The following is a 15038-nucleotide window of genomic DNA, read 5'->3' as shown; positions in this document are numbered from 1 at the left end:
TAGGATTGAAGACTGATTTTAATACCAGCGCCCCCTTAACATCCCATGAATGTCCCGAGAGTCAGCACTCCATGGAGATGCCCCGGAGGGCTTCTCTGAGAAACATCGAATCCTTAGCAGGGAAAATTCTCTTCTAAAAGGAATCATTTTGAAACAATCTTTCATATTACTTGTGAGATTTATATTTAATGGCTGGAGAAATGCTTATTTCCTCTGGTTAATAACCTAGGCACAAAATTATATCTACAATAGTAAGGTCTCAATGTTGAGAAGGGAAAAAAAAGTCACTTAGAAAATGTTGGTAGTGTTGTCTCTGGTTATTTGGAAGGATTCCTTTTCTTCTTTACATTTTCCAAAATTTCTGCAATTCTCATTTATTATGTTAGAAATAGGAAGAAAACGGTTAAAGATAACTAGGAAAAATGATTATCCGTGTTGTTAGTGATCAGAGAGGTTCAGTTGTGTGGAAAATAAACACTTGTAGAACCAAACTGAAAACCATTAGAAACTTTTCTTATCTGTTAACATAGGCTAAATTCATGAACAAGTTTGCCTTTAGAGTAATGTACTGGCTCAACCAATGAAGACCAACAGAGCTTCAAATCCAGTGAATTACTCTAACAGGTGCAGCATGTGTGCGGACGGACCCAGCTGGGAGATTGATGTGGGGGACAGCCTGTGAGAACAACGTGTTTCCATGGAGATGAGCCTGGGAGAACGGCAGGCCACCTCTCACTAGCTCCTTCACTGCACGGCCCAGGAATTCTCACAATGGAGATAGATAGAAAAGGAAGGAAGGAAGGAAGGAAGGAAGGAAGGAAGGAAGGAAGGAAGGAAGGAAGGAAGGAAGGAAGGAAAGGCAACAAAAAAACTGTTACCTTTTGTTGAACATTTAAAGTTCAAATACTATCATCAAAAAAAAAAAAAGATAAATTGACTTAAAAATTTTCATCCTTCCACTGTTCTAATACTGGGATACAGCAGCGAACAGGATGAGGTTCCAGTGTCTCAAAGCTGACATTTTAGTTCTACATCATTTTGTGTTAAGCCAATAGATAGGGTTTGCATGACTCTAACTATATAATAAATATCGTTCATGGTTCAGCCAAAATTTATGCTCTGATACTTTTTTTGGCTTTTGTATTTTTGGTACTACCACTGTTTTTTCCTAGTTGTTGAGGTGCCTTGATATTTGTCATTTGCTTCGTTTTCAAGGTACTCATTGGTCTTTATTTCCCGTGTTCCTACAAATCTGTCAAATGCCTATCTATTTCTAAATGTTCAGAGACATCAGATCATCATCTCCAAGCTTCGTCCCCCCTTCCCAGCACCGCCGCCCCCCAAGACCTCTTCCTTCTCTAATCTGGCTGGCTGGTACTTTGCCACACTTCTGGGTGGGGCCCCCTGTTTCCTGGATCCTGAGTCTTCTTGTGTTGTTGTAGTCCACGTGTACTCCTCACTGCCTTCTTGAGAAAGACTGCTTCGGAGACCTGGCATAACGAAGCATTTGCTGCCTTCCTCACACTTGGTTCATAGTTTGTCTTTGTACAAAAGCCTCGACTGAAAATAATTTTTCATCAGAAGGCTGTTGAAAAATCTGATGCAATTATGACTCCCTTTGCTTTGTAGGTGAATATATTTTTTTCCTCTCTGGGTTCTTTTAGAATTTACTCTTTATCCCCAGTAAAGTGATATTTTTTCTGGGTGCTTGGTGTGATTTTTCAGTCTAAAAAGTCATGTCCCTTAATTCTGGGAAATTAAATTCACAGCAAAAGCTTTGTTAACCGACTTCTACTTAATTGCCTTGCTAGATTAACCCCCACCATCTGTTCTGTCTGAAAAGTGTACGGACTGATGCTCACAGCATACTGGGTGCTGATGGAATGGGAGTACCCACCGTATTTATTCCATCAGCTGAGTTGCGAGCTTAACAATCTCAGTCAGTTGCATTTGTTCCTCAACCTGCTTAGGCCAGTTGCACCTATTACTGTAATGTTATAAATTAGTTTAAAAATCATATCCACGAACGAATATGCGTGTGAAAAAGAGAATTGTTACCATGAAAACCAAGTTGAAAACTTTGGGAAAAAATGGATAAAGTCAAGTTGCTTATGCAAAAGCCTGAACAAATAAAAACTCTAAGACAGTTCAGCACTCAGGTTGCTTTGGAAGTGGCTTTAAATTCTTGCTCTTCTTTAAATAAATTAAATTGAAAATCTTCGGCAATGCTTTCTAGGAAATGCATTGGAAATGGCTTAGAGATCCAGTTGGCAGACCTGTTAACACTCAAAGGGGAAGCCTTGGCCTGAATCAAAAGATTGGGGGAATACATGCACATTTATGTGGTTTAAGGGGAAAATAAAATGGTTAAATACTAACTTGAAAGTGTAGAAACCTGGCAGATGCCACTTAACCAGTTGGTAATCTTGACGTCACCAATACTGGGTCCAGCCATACCTCCTGATGGGGATGCACTGAGAGGATACCATGTCCCTGCATTGGTTTTTCTGCCCAAAATGTAGAACGTCAGTCTAATCATAAGGAGACCTGAGATGAACACAAGTCAGGGGACAGTCTGCAGAATAACTGGCCTGAACAATTCAAAAATGTCCAAGTCAAGAAAGACAATGAACGGCTGATTAATGGAGACCAAAGAGACACAGCAGCTGGGTGCACCACGCGACCTGCAATCCAGGGTTGGTCCTCCACTGACAAACTCAAGAGTATCTAAAAGGTGTTTTTAAGACAGTTGATAAAGTTGGAGTATGGACTGTGGATTAGATGGTAGTACCATACCAATGTTAAACTTGCCGATGTTTATAATTGTATGAGAGAGAAACGTTCTCAATAGGAAATAAATACTCTGAGGTATTTGGGGGTAGAGGGGCATGGTGTCTCCAACTCACTTTCAAATAGCTCAGAAAAATGATGTGAAAAAGATACAGAGAGAATTATAAAGACAAAGCAAATGGGGCTAAGTGTAAACAGTTGCCAAATCTGAGTAAAGAGTATACAGGAGTTCTTCATATTCCTCATGCATTTTTTTAAATAAGATTGCAATGATACAAAAATGCCAAATTTTAAAAATGCTTAGTCTACAAAAATGTAGGTTAATTCTGCTAATCTATTATAATTAATTATTTAGATAATCAAATTTCTTTTAACTGACCGACCCTGGAGCTTCCAGGGCAGAGTATGGTGCCACCAGGTCTGTGTTTTTGGGTCAATGAGGCTGGAGAGAGGCAGAAGCCAGATGGTGAAGATGCTGTACCCAACTTAAAGGACTTGAACTTTGGTCAGCTGCTGCAAGATTGTTAAGTGAGGGAGATATGTGAACCCATTTACAGTTTAGACTGATCACGATCACTCTAGCAGCTGGTATGCAACGTGAATAGGGAAGGGAAGGGGAAGATGCAGGATTGAGGCTACTGTAGTCCTTTCAAAGGGGAGTGTTTGGATCTTGCGTTACATTTGGGGCTAGAAAGAAGCGGAGGGATTCAAGACCACTTTTAGGCAGAATCATCAAATGGGGTAACCGACTGAGGAGGACAGTGAGAAAGTGGAAATAGCACAAGCTGATTCTCAAGTTACTTTCTTAGGTGACTGAGTAGATGATGGTACCATCAACCTGGTAGGGACTTCACTAGAAGAAACAGAGTGGGGCTGGAATGAGTGGGTAGGGCAAGGTGATGAGTTCAACCAGATCATGATGAATTTAAGCTCCAGTGGGAATCAGATGAATGGACACAGGCTTAGCTGCAAGACATTACACCTTAAGTTCATGGCACACAAAAAACGTGTATCTTAGAATTGATGAAGTGTGGAAGTTCTGCCAGATTGCCCTCCAAAGTTCTGACTTTCTTTCCCATCAGCAGTGCAAGTGGATTGGTTGGTGTTTCCTCATAGCCTTGTCAACACTGTGTATTTCTGATTTTACTTTTTGCTTATCTGATGGGAACATCTAATAATAGTTTGCATATGTCATTATTTACTAGTTTAGAGGTTTTTTTTTTTTTCTTTTTTGCTTGTTAACCACTCAGGTTTCCTCTTTATAAACTCCTAAATCATTTGCTTATTTTTCTCTTGGCATTCCTGTTCTTTTCTTGTCAATTTTTGAAGGAGTTTTTGAGTATTTTGGATATTAATCTCTTATCAACTTTAAATATTGCAAGTATCTTTTCTCAATTTGTCATCTGTATATTTTGTCTGTAAACCTCTAACTTTGGTGTTGTCAAGTGTAATATTTTTCCCCGTGTGGTGTCTGCTTTTAGCATTTTAACAGGTCCTTCCTCCCAGGTCACACAGATACTATCTTCTATTAATTTTGTAGTTTTACCCTTCATACTTAAGCCTTCAATGTTTCTGTAACTCACCATGGCATGTGGTCGGATGTACAGATTCAGTCTTGTTTTTCATCATATATAAACTGGCTTTCTCAACATAGTCTCCACGAAAACTTGTCCATTTCCATTTATTGTTACCTAACAATTTCCCACATATATGCGGGTCTATTTCTGAACTCTTAACTCCATTCCGTTGGTTTATTTCTTCCTTCATACCAGCACACTAGATTTATTACTGTATTTTAAAATATGATTTAACGAAAAAAAAATGATTTAATGATTAGCAACAAGAACACTCCTTCTTTGCTCATATTTTTCAAAAGTTAGGCAGCTATTTGTAGACATAAATCCTACCAATCATTTATAGGAATTATGTTTGCTAGATCTTTTAAAAATCATATCTTCCAGTCTGTTTTTTGAGCAGTGTTTACTTTTATTGAAACGAAATTTGATATTATATATGGATTTATTTCTGTTGAAACTAAAACTAATATTATATATGGATTTATTTCTGTCTTCTTTTATGTTTACTAAACTTGATTTTTTTCCTTTCCTGCCTCCCTGAATTTTGTTCTACTGGTTTGAAATACATGGATTCAATTTTAAATAATTAAGACAAATATTTGCAGGTATCTTCCCTAATAATGTCTTAAACTTATTAATGTCACTATCTTCCTCCTGAGCAAAACAAACGTGTTAGCATGCTTTCATTCCCTTCTTTTTTTCTCTCGTTTTCACTCCTCCCTACCCTGCCCCCGCCCCCCTGCTTAGGGTGATATTGTCTAAAATTTTCGTTTTGAATTGCTAGGGATCGTTATGGTTAATTTTGTGCATCACCTTGGCCATAGCTTGTGTGCTGTGCAATGTTGAATGTGAGTGTGTGTCGAGGTGTACACTTCAGGGTCAGTGCTCTGGAAAGACGGCCCGGAGCCAACCGCCGCTTATTTCCCTGTCCTTGAGGAACCTGGCTGTTCCTTACCCATGGGCACTGCTCTTTCCAAGAGCTGTCTTCTTTGGCTGCGGTCCCTTCGTCCTCAGGCTGTGGGGCAGGCAGGAGTGCCCAGAGCCCGGCCATCTGTGTGCACCTGCTGTTCTCTGCTCCCCAGCCCAGTCAGTGCCCTACTGTCGCTGATCTGTCCCAGAGCACTGGCTGGCAGGCAGTTCCATCCCCAGCCCCCGTGGAAACACAAGGAAGAGAAAAGAGCAGCTCTAAAGTCCCGCTCAGACTCTGGTTGGCACTTGGCTGTCCTCTGTTTCCTAGGCTACCGTCAGATTCACCGACCTCCCTTTCACCTTCATGCTTCCTCCAGGACTGAACTGGGGAGAAGGAGCCGGCAGCCCTTGTTAGTTCCTCCTCTTGCTGGAAACCAGAAGTGATAGTGAGTGGGCTTGAAAAGCAGCCTCCTACTGACCGTGTGACCTCAGGCTCGTTACTTAAGTCCGCACGTCCGGGAACTGTGGCTGATGACGGTGCCCGCTTCCGCCGGTGCTTGGGGGTTGGCACAGCACTGGCATGTGTTCTCTGTTAGTAAATATTTACTGTTGCTGTTTTTATGACATGGTTTGGGCGGTCATCCGTGGGTAGCTGATGCTCGCGGTTGGAACTGTGGGTTTGAATGTCCTGTCCCTGTGGGCATAAGGAATGAAGGAGGCTTAGAAATAGCCCTGCATTTAAGGGTTAATGGGGTAAAAAAAAAGAAAAGGAGATGGAGAGGGAGGGTGCACGTCAGGAAAAGGTAGGGCCACAGAGGCCAGGGGAAGGGAGAGTCTCAAGAAACCTAGCCGGAGAAGTGGCACCCTCAGGACCACGTTCTCAGGAGAAACCATCTTTTTTTTTTTGTTGTCTATTGGATTTTGCACTTAGGTTCTCCCTGGTGAACTCAGATCAGTTTTTGTGGAGGAAAGGGATTAGAAACCACATTGCAGCCAGTTGAGAAATAAATAGGAGGTGAACAAGTAGACACAAATATAGACTTTTCCCCCACAAGGTGTGGCTGTGAAGAGGAGAGCAGTGAAGGTGATAGCTGGCCGGTGTCAAGTCAGACCTGCAGGAGGGTTCGTTTCTCCAGGGGAAGTCGGGTCCATCTCTTTCTCCCCTTCCTTCCTCTTCTCCTTTCCTTCATCCTTTCCTTCTTCCCTCCTTCCAGTTTTCACCTGTAAGTCTAGCTTCTTAATCATTCTAGAGATGAATCTTAGGTGACTAGGAAGATCGGGGAAAGAGAATGAAACTGCTTGAGGAGGGAGGAAATCAAAGGTAAGGGGGCCCTCTCCTGAGAAGGCAGAAGGATGGGGTCCAGACCCAGGTGGGTCTTTGATGTCCCCCGCCCCGTGCTGCAGGAGGGAAGAGAGCTATCAGTGCGTATCAGTGTGGTTACGTTTGCAGTGGGGGAAAATGGGGAGGGGGAAGCAAATAATCAGGGTTTCTTCCACTATATTTAGTTTGATTCATCAAGAACCTCTATGAGTCACCTTGAAGTGATTCTAAGAACCTAAGAATCACTATGCTGTGCGCTGAAACTAATGAAACATTGTAAGTCAGCTCTACTTCAATTAAAAAAAGAGGCGGAGGTAGAGCTCAGTGGTAGAGCGCATGTGTAGCATGCACAAGGTCCTGGGTTCAGTCCCCAGTACCTCCATGAAAGATAAAGAAAGAAATAAAAAGCTAATTACTTTGCCCCCAACAAAATAAAATTAAAAAATTAAAAAAGAACCTCAGTAGGCTTGAAATGAGCACCTTCATCTTTCCTGGAGACAGACAGTAGTCTCCTGGCTTCCCACAGAGCTCTGCACAAGAGCCAGATCAAGTGTGCTGTGTGCGGGGACTCCGACCTGGGAGCCGGGCCCTGTCGACAGGAGAGGCATTCGTCGGAAGTATCTATCTTGGCCCAGTTATTGGCTCAGATGGTGCCAGGACTTAAGGACACAGGCTCAGACCTAGTGATGCCCCTTGGGGAGACCCAGGCACCGGGGTCATGGCCTGACACTCCCTTTTGGGGACCACCAAGGGACTTTTATGGAGCATCGCTGGGAGCTCAGAAACGAAGGACTCAGGCTGCCTCCCACTGTCCAACAGTAAAATGAACGCATAGAAAAGCAACTGGAGGGGGGCCGAATGGACCCCAGGCCTGCAAAACCTCTCCATACGAGGGCCAGATGTCTTAACAGGGTGACATGTGACAGAGCACTGGGGCCCCGATGATACGTGTGGAGATAATGCCTCCACCACCCAGGTCTCAGACTCTGTTTTCAGTTACTTGTTGTATTTGTGTGTGTGTGCATGGGCACATGTGCATGTAGGGGTGGAATTTATCCATTGTATGCAGATGCACAAAAAAGGTAGGGATGGAGGGAGGAAGGTGGGTAGAGGGTGTACAGCAACATTTTTAAAATTAATTTATTTTTATATGTAATTTTTCTTTTTATTGAGGTATAGTTGATTTACAATGTTATATTCGTTTCTGGTGTACAACATAGTGACTCAGACTTTGCATAGATTACACTCTATTTCAAGTTATTATAAAATTGCTGGCTGTAGTCCCTGTGCTGTACAGTATATCCTTGTAGCTTATTTATTTCATACGTAGTAGTTTGTGTCTTAATCTCCTACCTCATCTTGCCCCTCCCCACCAGCATCCTTAATTTTCTAATATTCTTGCTCATAAGTACCCACAGAGCTGAGAAAAAAAGGTGTTAATAACCCTCAATATCTAAAGGGAGGTGCTAGCACAGCTCTGCAGAACATGCTAAGTGGGGATCAAAAGCCTGGTCCCTGTGCCACTTGGCGAGGATCAGAGAGGCAGGGAGATGATGGAGGGCGAGCCATCCAAGAGCAGGAATTTCTTTGAGAGGCGCTGTGTGTTTTCTCCCCCTGAGTGAAGTGAGGGGCTCCCTGAGAACCACTGAGACTGGAATTCAGGGGACAGTCTGGAGAACAGATGACCACTCTCTTTTCTCTCTCTCTCTTTTTTTTTTTTTTGAGTACAAGTAGATTCATTGAGAGAGATACACACTCCATAGACAGAGTGGGGGCCATCTCAAAAGGCAAGAGAAAGGCCTAGGAGATACACATCCCATAGGCAGAATGTGGGCCATCTCACTGAGAAGGAAGCGTGGTGGCCTCAGGCCGGGGTCAGCTAGGAAAGGTGAGCTCGGCCTCCATCCTAAAACTGAAAGCAAGAGGTTGGCTAGAGCCTGGGAGCAGGCAAGCCAGGGAGCAAGGGAACCCCAAGGATTGGCTTCTCAGGGCACAGACGGAGACAGCAGTGATTGGGTTGGGTGATGTGTGTGTGTGTGCACGTGTGTGCACACACATGCTCGTGTGTGAACTGAAGGCCACCCTCACTGAGCACCATGTTGAGAGCTGCTGTGAGACACTCATTCGTCTCAGTGTCTCCTCCCCAGAGCTCCGAATCCTCGTCTGCCTCCAGAGCTTCTGGCGGTGACTAAAAGGAAAGATGGTGCCTCAGAGCCAAGGATTTCAGTGGCTTCTCCTCGTCTTGCGACACTCATGAAGAAATGCAGGGAGGGCTGTTGGGCCAGCCTGGGCCTGGTACCCAGGGACATGGCCCTTCCCCACCTCCCCTCTTCTGGAGACTCCAGAATTCCTGCTGTCATCAGTGGTTCCCTCACTTGCTCTCCCTGGCCAGAGAGATGAGGTAACAGAGAAGCTGTCAGAGTTGCCCAGTGCTGGGTCCTGGAGCTGTGAGGTCTGCTCCAGTCAGAACCCTTGGCTGAGCTGAAACAAGAATTAAAGATAAGAGAAAAGTCGTAAGTTACCATATTTCAAACGGGGAGTGTGAAATCCCAGTGACACCCAGAGAGCAGGCTGCGTGGCTGAGGTTTGTCCACGCCCCCTGGGAGATTTCACAGAGCCCGTGGGTGTAAGCATGTTTTTGTGAAATTAGGCCAGCACCAGCATCTCAGATCAAGATGGGATGCGCTCACGTTCTTAGGCCTTTTGTTCAAAAAGAGCTTGGACTTCCAGCAGATTTGGATTCTAAGTCTGGTGTTATCACTTACCAGCTCCAGGACCTTGGATATGGGTGTCACTTCCCCTCTCCAAGCCTCACTTTCTTTGTCCTTGGGGACGATCATGTCTGTTCTAAAGGGGATGGATATGATCTATGTTGTAGGAATGAACTGAGATAACACACATGAAGTGCCTTGTGTGATGTCTGGGAAAGAGCAGGGACACACAAATTGCTTTCTTCCCATGTCAGCTTTTACCTCGACCCCCATCTCTAATCGTATTGATGGGGCAACCACTGCTTGCTGGGAAGAGAGAGTGAGGGAGGTTTTCTGCCCCATGTCCATGTAACGCTGCTGTGATGGTAGAAGGGGTGGGCGTGGTTCCGCTCCGCCAGCCACTCCCAGTGGGGATGCCATTCACATGTAGGATGGGTGCCATTGACTCCACAACGGGCACCAGTGGCGAGGCGCGATGCAGGTGAGGTCAGTGCAGAGCGCAGACAACACCCCACAGTCCGAAAGAATGACCTGGCCTAAGACCCTCCTCTAGGGCCCATCCCCAAACCTGATGGCCTCCTCACCCGATCTCCTAGCTCCAGTCTTGCACCTTGAATCTATCTTCCACACCGCCCCAGAGGGATCTTTGGGAAGCTCTAGACTGTTCATGTCACTCCTCTTCTTAAAACCTTCAGTGGATCCCTATTGTCTAGAACTGTGATTTTCAAATAATGGATTATGACCTTTAAAGGGTCATGAAGTCAATGTAGTCAGTTACAACCAGCATTAAAAAAAATTGAATAGATTAAATGTTAACCTCAATCACATGTAAGTATTGTTTTGCAAAACATGTATTTCAGATTGGTATTGTATTGTGTTGTGTTTTATTTTATTTAGCAGGCAAGTAGGCAGGATCTGGCCAACTCCTGCTTGCTTTCTTTTTTTCCTTTTCTTTTCTTTTGTCCCCTTGCTGGAGGCACTGGGGATTGAACTCAGGACCTCATGCATAGTAAGCATATGCTCTACCACTGAGCTATACCCCTCCCCCGCCAACTTCAGATACCATCCACTCCATTTCAGGTTGTTATAAATGTAAGCATGTATTCTGAGAGGCTCTGTTGAGCCCCACATATTTGACATGTGTTTAGGAGAGTTTTGGCATATATAATTTTTAACAACTTTGCATTGAGATATAACATATATTTAGTAAAGTGCCAGGTTGTGAGTGTGCAGCTTGATGGATGTTTATATGTGTGTACTCTCTTTTAGCCACCACCTAGATCGAGATATAAAACATATCTCGTACCCAGAAAGCTCCGTCCTGCCCCTTCCCGGTGAAGACTGCTCCCCCGCCCCTCCCCCTGCTCCTCCTTGCAAGGCACCACCATTCTGACTGCTCTAGCTTCAATTAGTTCTGCCCATTCTTGAGTTGAATGGAATCAAAGAGTATGTACCATTTTGGGGTTTGGCTTCTTTAGCTCAGTAGTATGTCTGAGATACATTCATGAAGTTGCATGGACCTGTGGTGTGTCCATTCTCATTTTTGTATTCCATTGTATGAGTACACTGCAGTTTAGTTATTTAATTCTCCTGTTGATGGACATTTAAGCTAGTTCTAGTTTTTGGCTATTATGCAAAGCTCCTGTGAATATTCTTGTGCATGTCTTTTTGTGCTCATAGCCACTCATTTCTTTGGGCCATGCTACCAGGAGTAAAATTTCTGGGTCACAGGGTAGACGTATGACAACTGTTTAAACTGCCAAACTGTTTCCCAGAGTAGTTACATTTGAGATTCATATGTACATATGTCTACATCTATATATATATGATGTATATATGTATGTACATATGGTCCAGATTGCCATGTGAAATGATTTTATTATTGTTACGGAAACTACAGGCCAGCCAAGAAACAAGCATCACTCGGAGGGTTGGAGTACTCAGATGTATTACGCCGGCGGGCTCAGAGGGGCTTCTGCTCCGAAGCTCTGAGCGCCTCCAAGACGTGCTCATGAGGTTTTTACAGGGTAAAGTACAAGCTTGGGGTATTCGGCCAATAGGCATGGAACAGCTTTAGCAGCATCATTATCACAAAAGTGGAGGCAGGGAGGCAGCAAACCAACATTCCAAAGCCAGGTATATCTCTTTGAAAATCCAGCTGGCTAGCAAAAAACATGAACAGCAAACCAACACTAATTAACTTAGATTTACGAGTTAGTCCAGCAGAACTCAGATCAGTATTCCGATACTTAGATTTGTGAGTTATCTTGTTAGACCAGCCCAGCCTCTCCTTCACATTCCTAGACTTGTGAGTTATATCTTGTTAGACCAGCCCGGCTTTTCCTTCACATTATCATGACTGTTAGTGAAAAAACACATTGAAAACTACTCATTAGCAGAAAAAGTCATATTCCTTAGCATGGCTCACAAGGCAGGGTATGATCTGCTTCTTTCTATTTCTGCTGCCTCGTTTTCCACCTGCTCTTCCAGTCTCTTCAGTTGCCTGAAAGATCTTTCCCCCTTTTTTGTTTGTGGACTCCTACCTGTCCCTGAATATTCATTTCAAATTTTAGTTTTCCCAGGAAAGCTTCTCTGATCACCCCCTTTCTCCTCTCCCTTTTTGCCCCTTTGTAACCTGTCCATCCCACCGTCATAATGTTTAGTGCCTTGTATTCTGTATCCTACCAAACTATTTCGTCATACATGAGCTCCTTGAGGGAAAAACTGTGATCCACCTTTAGAGTCCATGGTGAACATTTGTTCTTTGCCTTCCTTCCTCTGCTGTCTCTTAGTAACAGCCTCTAATTTTAATCCAGGGAGTCCAGGTAGCTCAGATGTGATCGCAGTCACCTAGTACCAAAGATGTGCTTGGGACTGTGGTCTTGGTCCCTCAGCATATCCTGTATCCTTGCCATAGAGCTTGGTTGCCTAGCTTGTTGGAAGGAGCTTTGAGGGTGGGGTGGGGGCGTGGATCACATTGTCTATGTCTTCTCCATCCCCTGCTCACCCTGTGGTCGCTAGCCCATTATTTACTAGGCACTGTGCTAAGTGCTTTATGTTTACAATTTTACGCAGTTTTCCACGAGCACAGCAAGGGACAGACACCTTCCGCAGATTCACATAGAATTCACATGCACAGAGAATGTAGGTTCGACCCTGGAGAAAGGGAGGCTGAACTGAACAAGGTTAAGTTTTTGCTGTGCAGCAGGATGGGGGCTCGAAACAGAAATTCAGTTCAACTGAAGGCAACGCACATTTTTAGCACTTCTGAGTAGGTAAGCGGAGACTCCTAAATTAAAAAAAAATTTTTTCCCCTCATTGTGCTTCATTCCACTTTACTTCATTTCAAGTCCTTAAAATAGGTAGGGCCTCTCTCTTTAAAAACATCTATCAGAGAAAAGCACCCGTGAGGGGAGAGCTTTCTAGCTTTAGGGGGACAACCAGCTGCTGCAGAGGTGCAATTTCTCAGCTGAAGCTCCTTGGGAAAATGCCCAGGCATGCAGCCTGAGGTTTTGCGCTGGGAAGGGAAGGGTTAACCTAGACGTGGCCCCCCTGCCCTGGAGGCTGGCTCTTGTGAAAGCTCCACTTCTGTGGCAGGGCTTCCTCCCTCCTCCTCCTCCCCCTCCTTTTTTCCCTTTCCCTCTTAAAATTTTTTAAAAATTGAGGTGAAATTCACAGAGCATAAAATTAACCACTTGCGCGTCCTTTAGTACATTCACACTGTTGTGCACGCGTCACTTCTGTCTAGTTCCAAAACATGTTCATCACCCTCCAAAGGAACTCCTTAAGTATTAAGTAGTCACTCCCCTTTCCTTCTCCCCCAAGACCCTGGCAACCACCAATCTGCTTTCTGTCTCTGGCTGAACCTAGTCTGCACATTTGATATAAAAGGAATCATACAATATGTGACCTTTGGTGTCTGGCTTCTTTCCTCATCCCTTGTGTATCTTTCAGACCCTTCTCTCCCCCTGAAGCTTTGGGGCCCACCAGAGCTGTCCTCTAAGCATTTCCAAACTCCGTTTTTTCAGGACTCAGGCCAGAGAAAGAAAGGAAGGAAGGTCAGAGGGACTGGTGGTGGGAATTAAATCAGTTTAGGAAAAAAAAAAACCCAGTAGTTTCTGATCAGGTCTCAGCAGCTGAATTTGTTTTGGAGGCTAATTATCTCAGGCCACGAGGTTTTAAGAACCAGGGCTGGGTGCTGGCGAGCAGAGGAGCTGCTTGGGGTCTGGCCAGGGGGGATGCGGCTGGTTGTGGGCCCCTCCCCAGAACCTAAGCTCCTGGCAAGTGGCAGGTGGAGCTCGCCCTGACCCTTCCCTGGGTGGAGAGTCCCCGAGGGTCCCGTGGCCCGGCCTTTGCAGGATTTGGTTCTGTAGAGTGTCAGTGAAGGGGCCAGCAGGGCAGGAGAGCCAGGAACATGGGGCCTTTGGGTGGGGCGGGCTGCCTGCAGCTCTGTCTGCTATGCTGCCCCCACTGCACGCAGGCCGAGTGCGGGAGCCCCCTCCTTCCACTCTCCAGGCGGCGGAGGCGTGGAGGCAGCCCTTCCCGCTGCAGCCTGACAGCTATGATGGGGGCAGAGCGACCTCCTGTCTATAAGATGGGGTAAGGCACCTGGGCGGCGGCCTCCCGTTTACTCCCTGCGCTGCCCTCCCTGGAGGTCCACCCTCTACCCACCCAGCCCTGAGCACCCCTAATTCCAGCCTTCATTGGCTGCTGGCCCCCCGCCAGCCAGTCTGTCTGACCCTGGCCCCTCTCTTGTTAGGGGGTTGCCCAGAGTCCGTTTCTGCACCTGCTTTCTTTACCTGTGAAATGGGAATAAAGATGCCATCCTACAGAAAAAAGAAAAAAAAAAAAAAAAAGAAAAAGACCACGGCTGGGACTTGTGTTCCCCGCCGTGTGGGAGACAGGCTTGCCCTGGCTTCTGACTTGAAACAGATGCTCTGTGCCCGTGAAGAAGAGTTGAGTTTTGAAAAAAAAAAAAAAAAAAATGCAGCCCGATGTCGACTATGGTGTGGCTGGATTTTCATAAAGCTGTACTTATAATCAGGCAGAAAAGTGTGGGAAAACAGCTATAGATCAAGTTGCCCCCTTAATTCCAAGTGGCTACACCTGGCCCGGAGGCCCGGCGACGCTGAGGAGACATGAGTGATCAACTTGCCCGCCAGGTCTGGAACTTCTCTGATTAATATTCTGGCAGGGTTTTGAAACTCTACATGCAGGAAATTGTAGGGGGAGGACCCTGGAGGTGGCTTCTAACTGTGTGTTTGGTTAAAGAGCTGGCTGGTGACGCACTGCTGGCTCTCTGGTTTTGTTACCTAACAAAATCCGTGTGCCCGATGTACTGTGAGGCCAAACAAACGGAAAAGTCGGAGTTCGGAGCAGAGAAAGGTTTATTGCAGGGCCAAGCAGGGAGGAAGAACAGCTCATGCTTGAGAAACTCAACCTCTCTGATGGTTTTTTGGGGAAAAGTATTTATAGGCGAAATTTGGGGTGAGGGCTGCAGGATGTGTGACTTTCTTTTGATTGGTTGATGGGGAAGTAACAGGACGTTGCTCCAGGAATCTTGTGCTCAGCCTGAAGTTGCCATCCTCCACCTGGGTGGGGGCCTCAGTTTCTGCGGGAGAACTCAAAGGTATTGCTGTCTGTTCCTTGAGGAGGAACCAGGAGCCTGCCCCAAGGCTGTGCTATTGTTTCTTGACTGTTTCTCCCTTCTCTCTGCATCCCCTCCCTTCT

General features: G+C 45.3%; 1 long non-coding RNA gene and 1 other non-coding gene across 2 annotated transcripts in view; one reads left to right on the top strand and one right to left on the bottom strand.

The window, feature by feature from the left end:
• Nucleotides 1–15038, top strand: part of LOC141574647 (uncharacterized) — a 44673-nt gene that overhangs the window by 18504 nt on the left and 11131 nt on the right. The gene's annotated exons all lie outside the window — the stretch shown is intronic.
• On the bottom strand, nucleotides 10280–10353 carry TRNAS-ACU (transfer RNA serine (anticodon ACU)). Its single transcript has one exon. It is a non-coding gene; the product is annotated as a tRNA-Ser (tRNA).

This window comes from Camelus bactrianus, chromosome 22 (assembly GCF_048773025.1).
Source record: "Camelus bactrianus isolate YW-2024 breed Bactrian camel chromosome 22, ASM4877302v1, whole genome shotgun sequence".
Lineage (NCBI taxonomy): Eukaryota > Metazoa > Chordata > Mammalia > Artiodactyla > Camelidae > Camelus > Camelus bactrianus.
The sequence above is the reverse complement of the archived record's forward strand: the minus strand, read 5'-3'. Positions and strand labels throughout refer to the sequence as shown.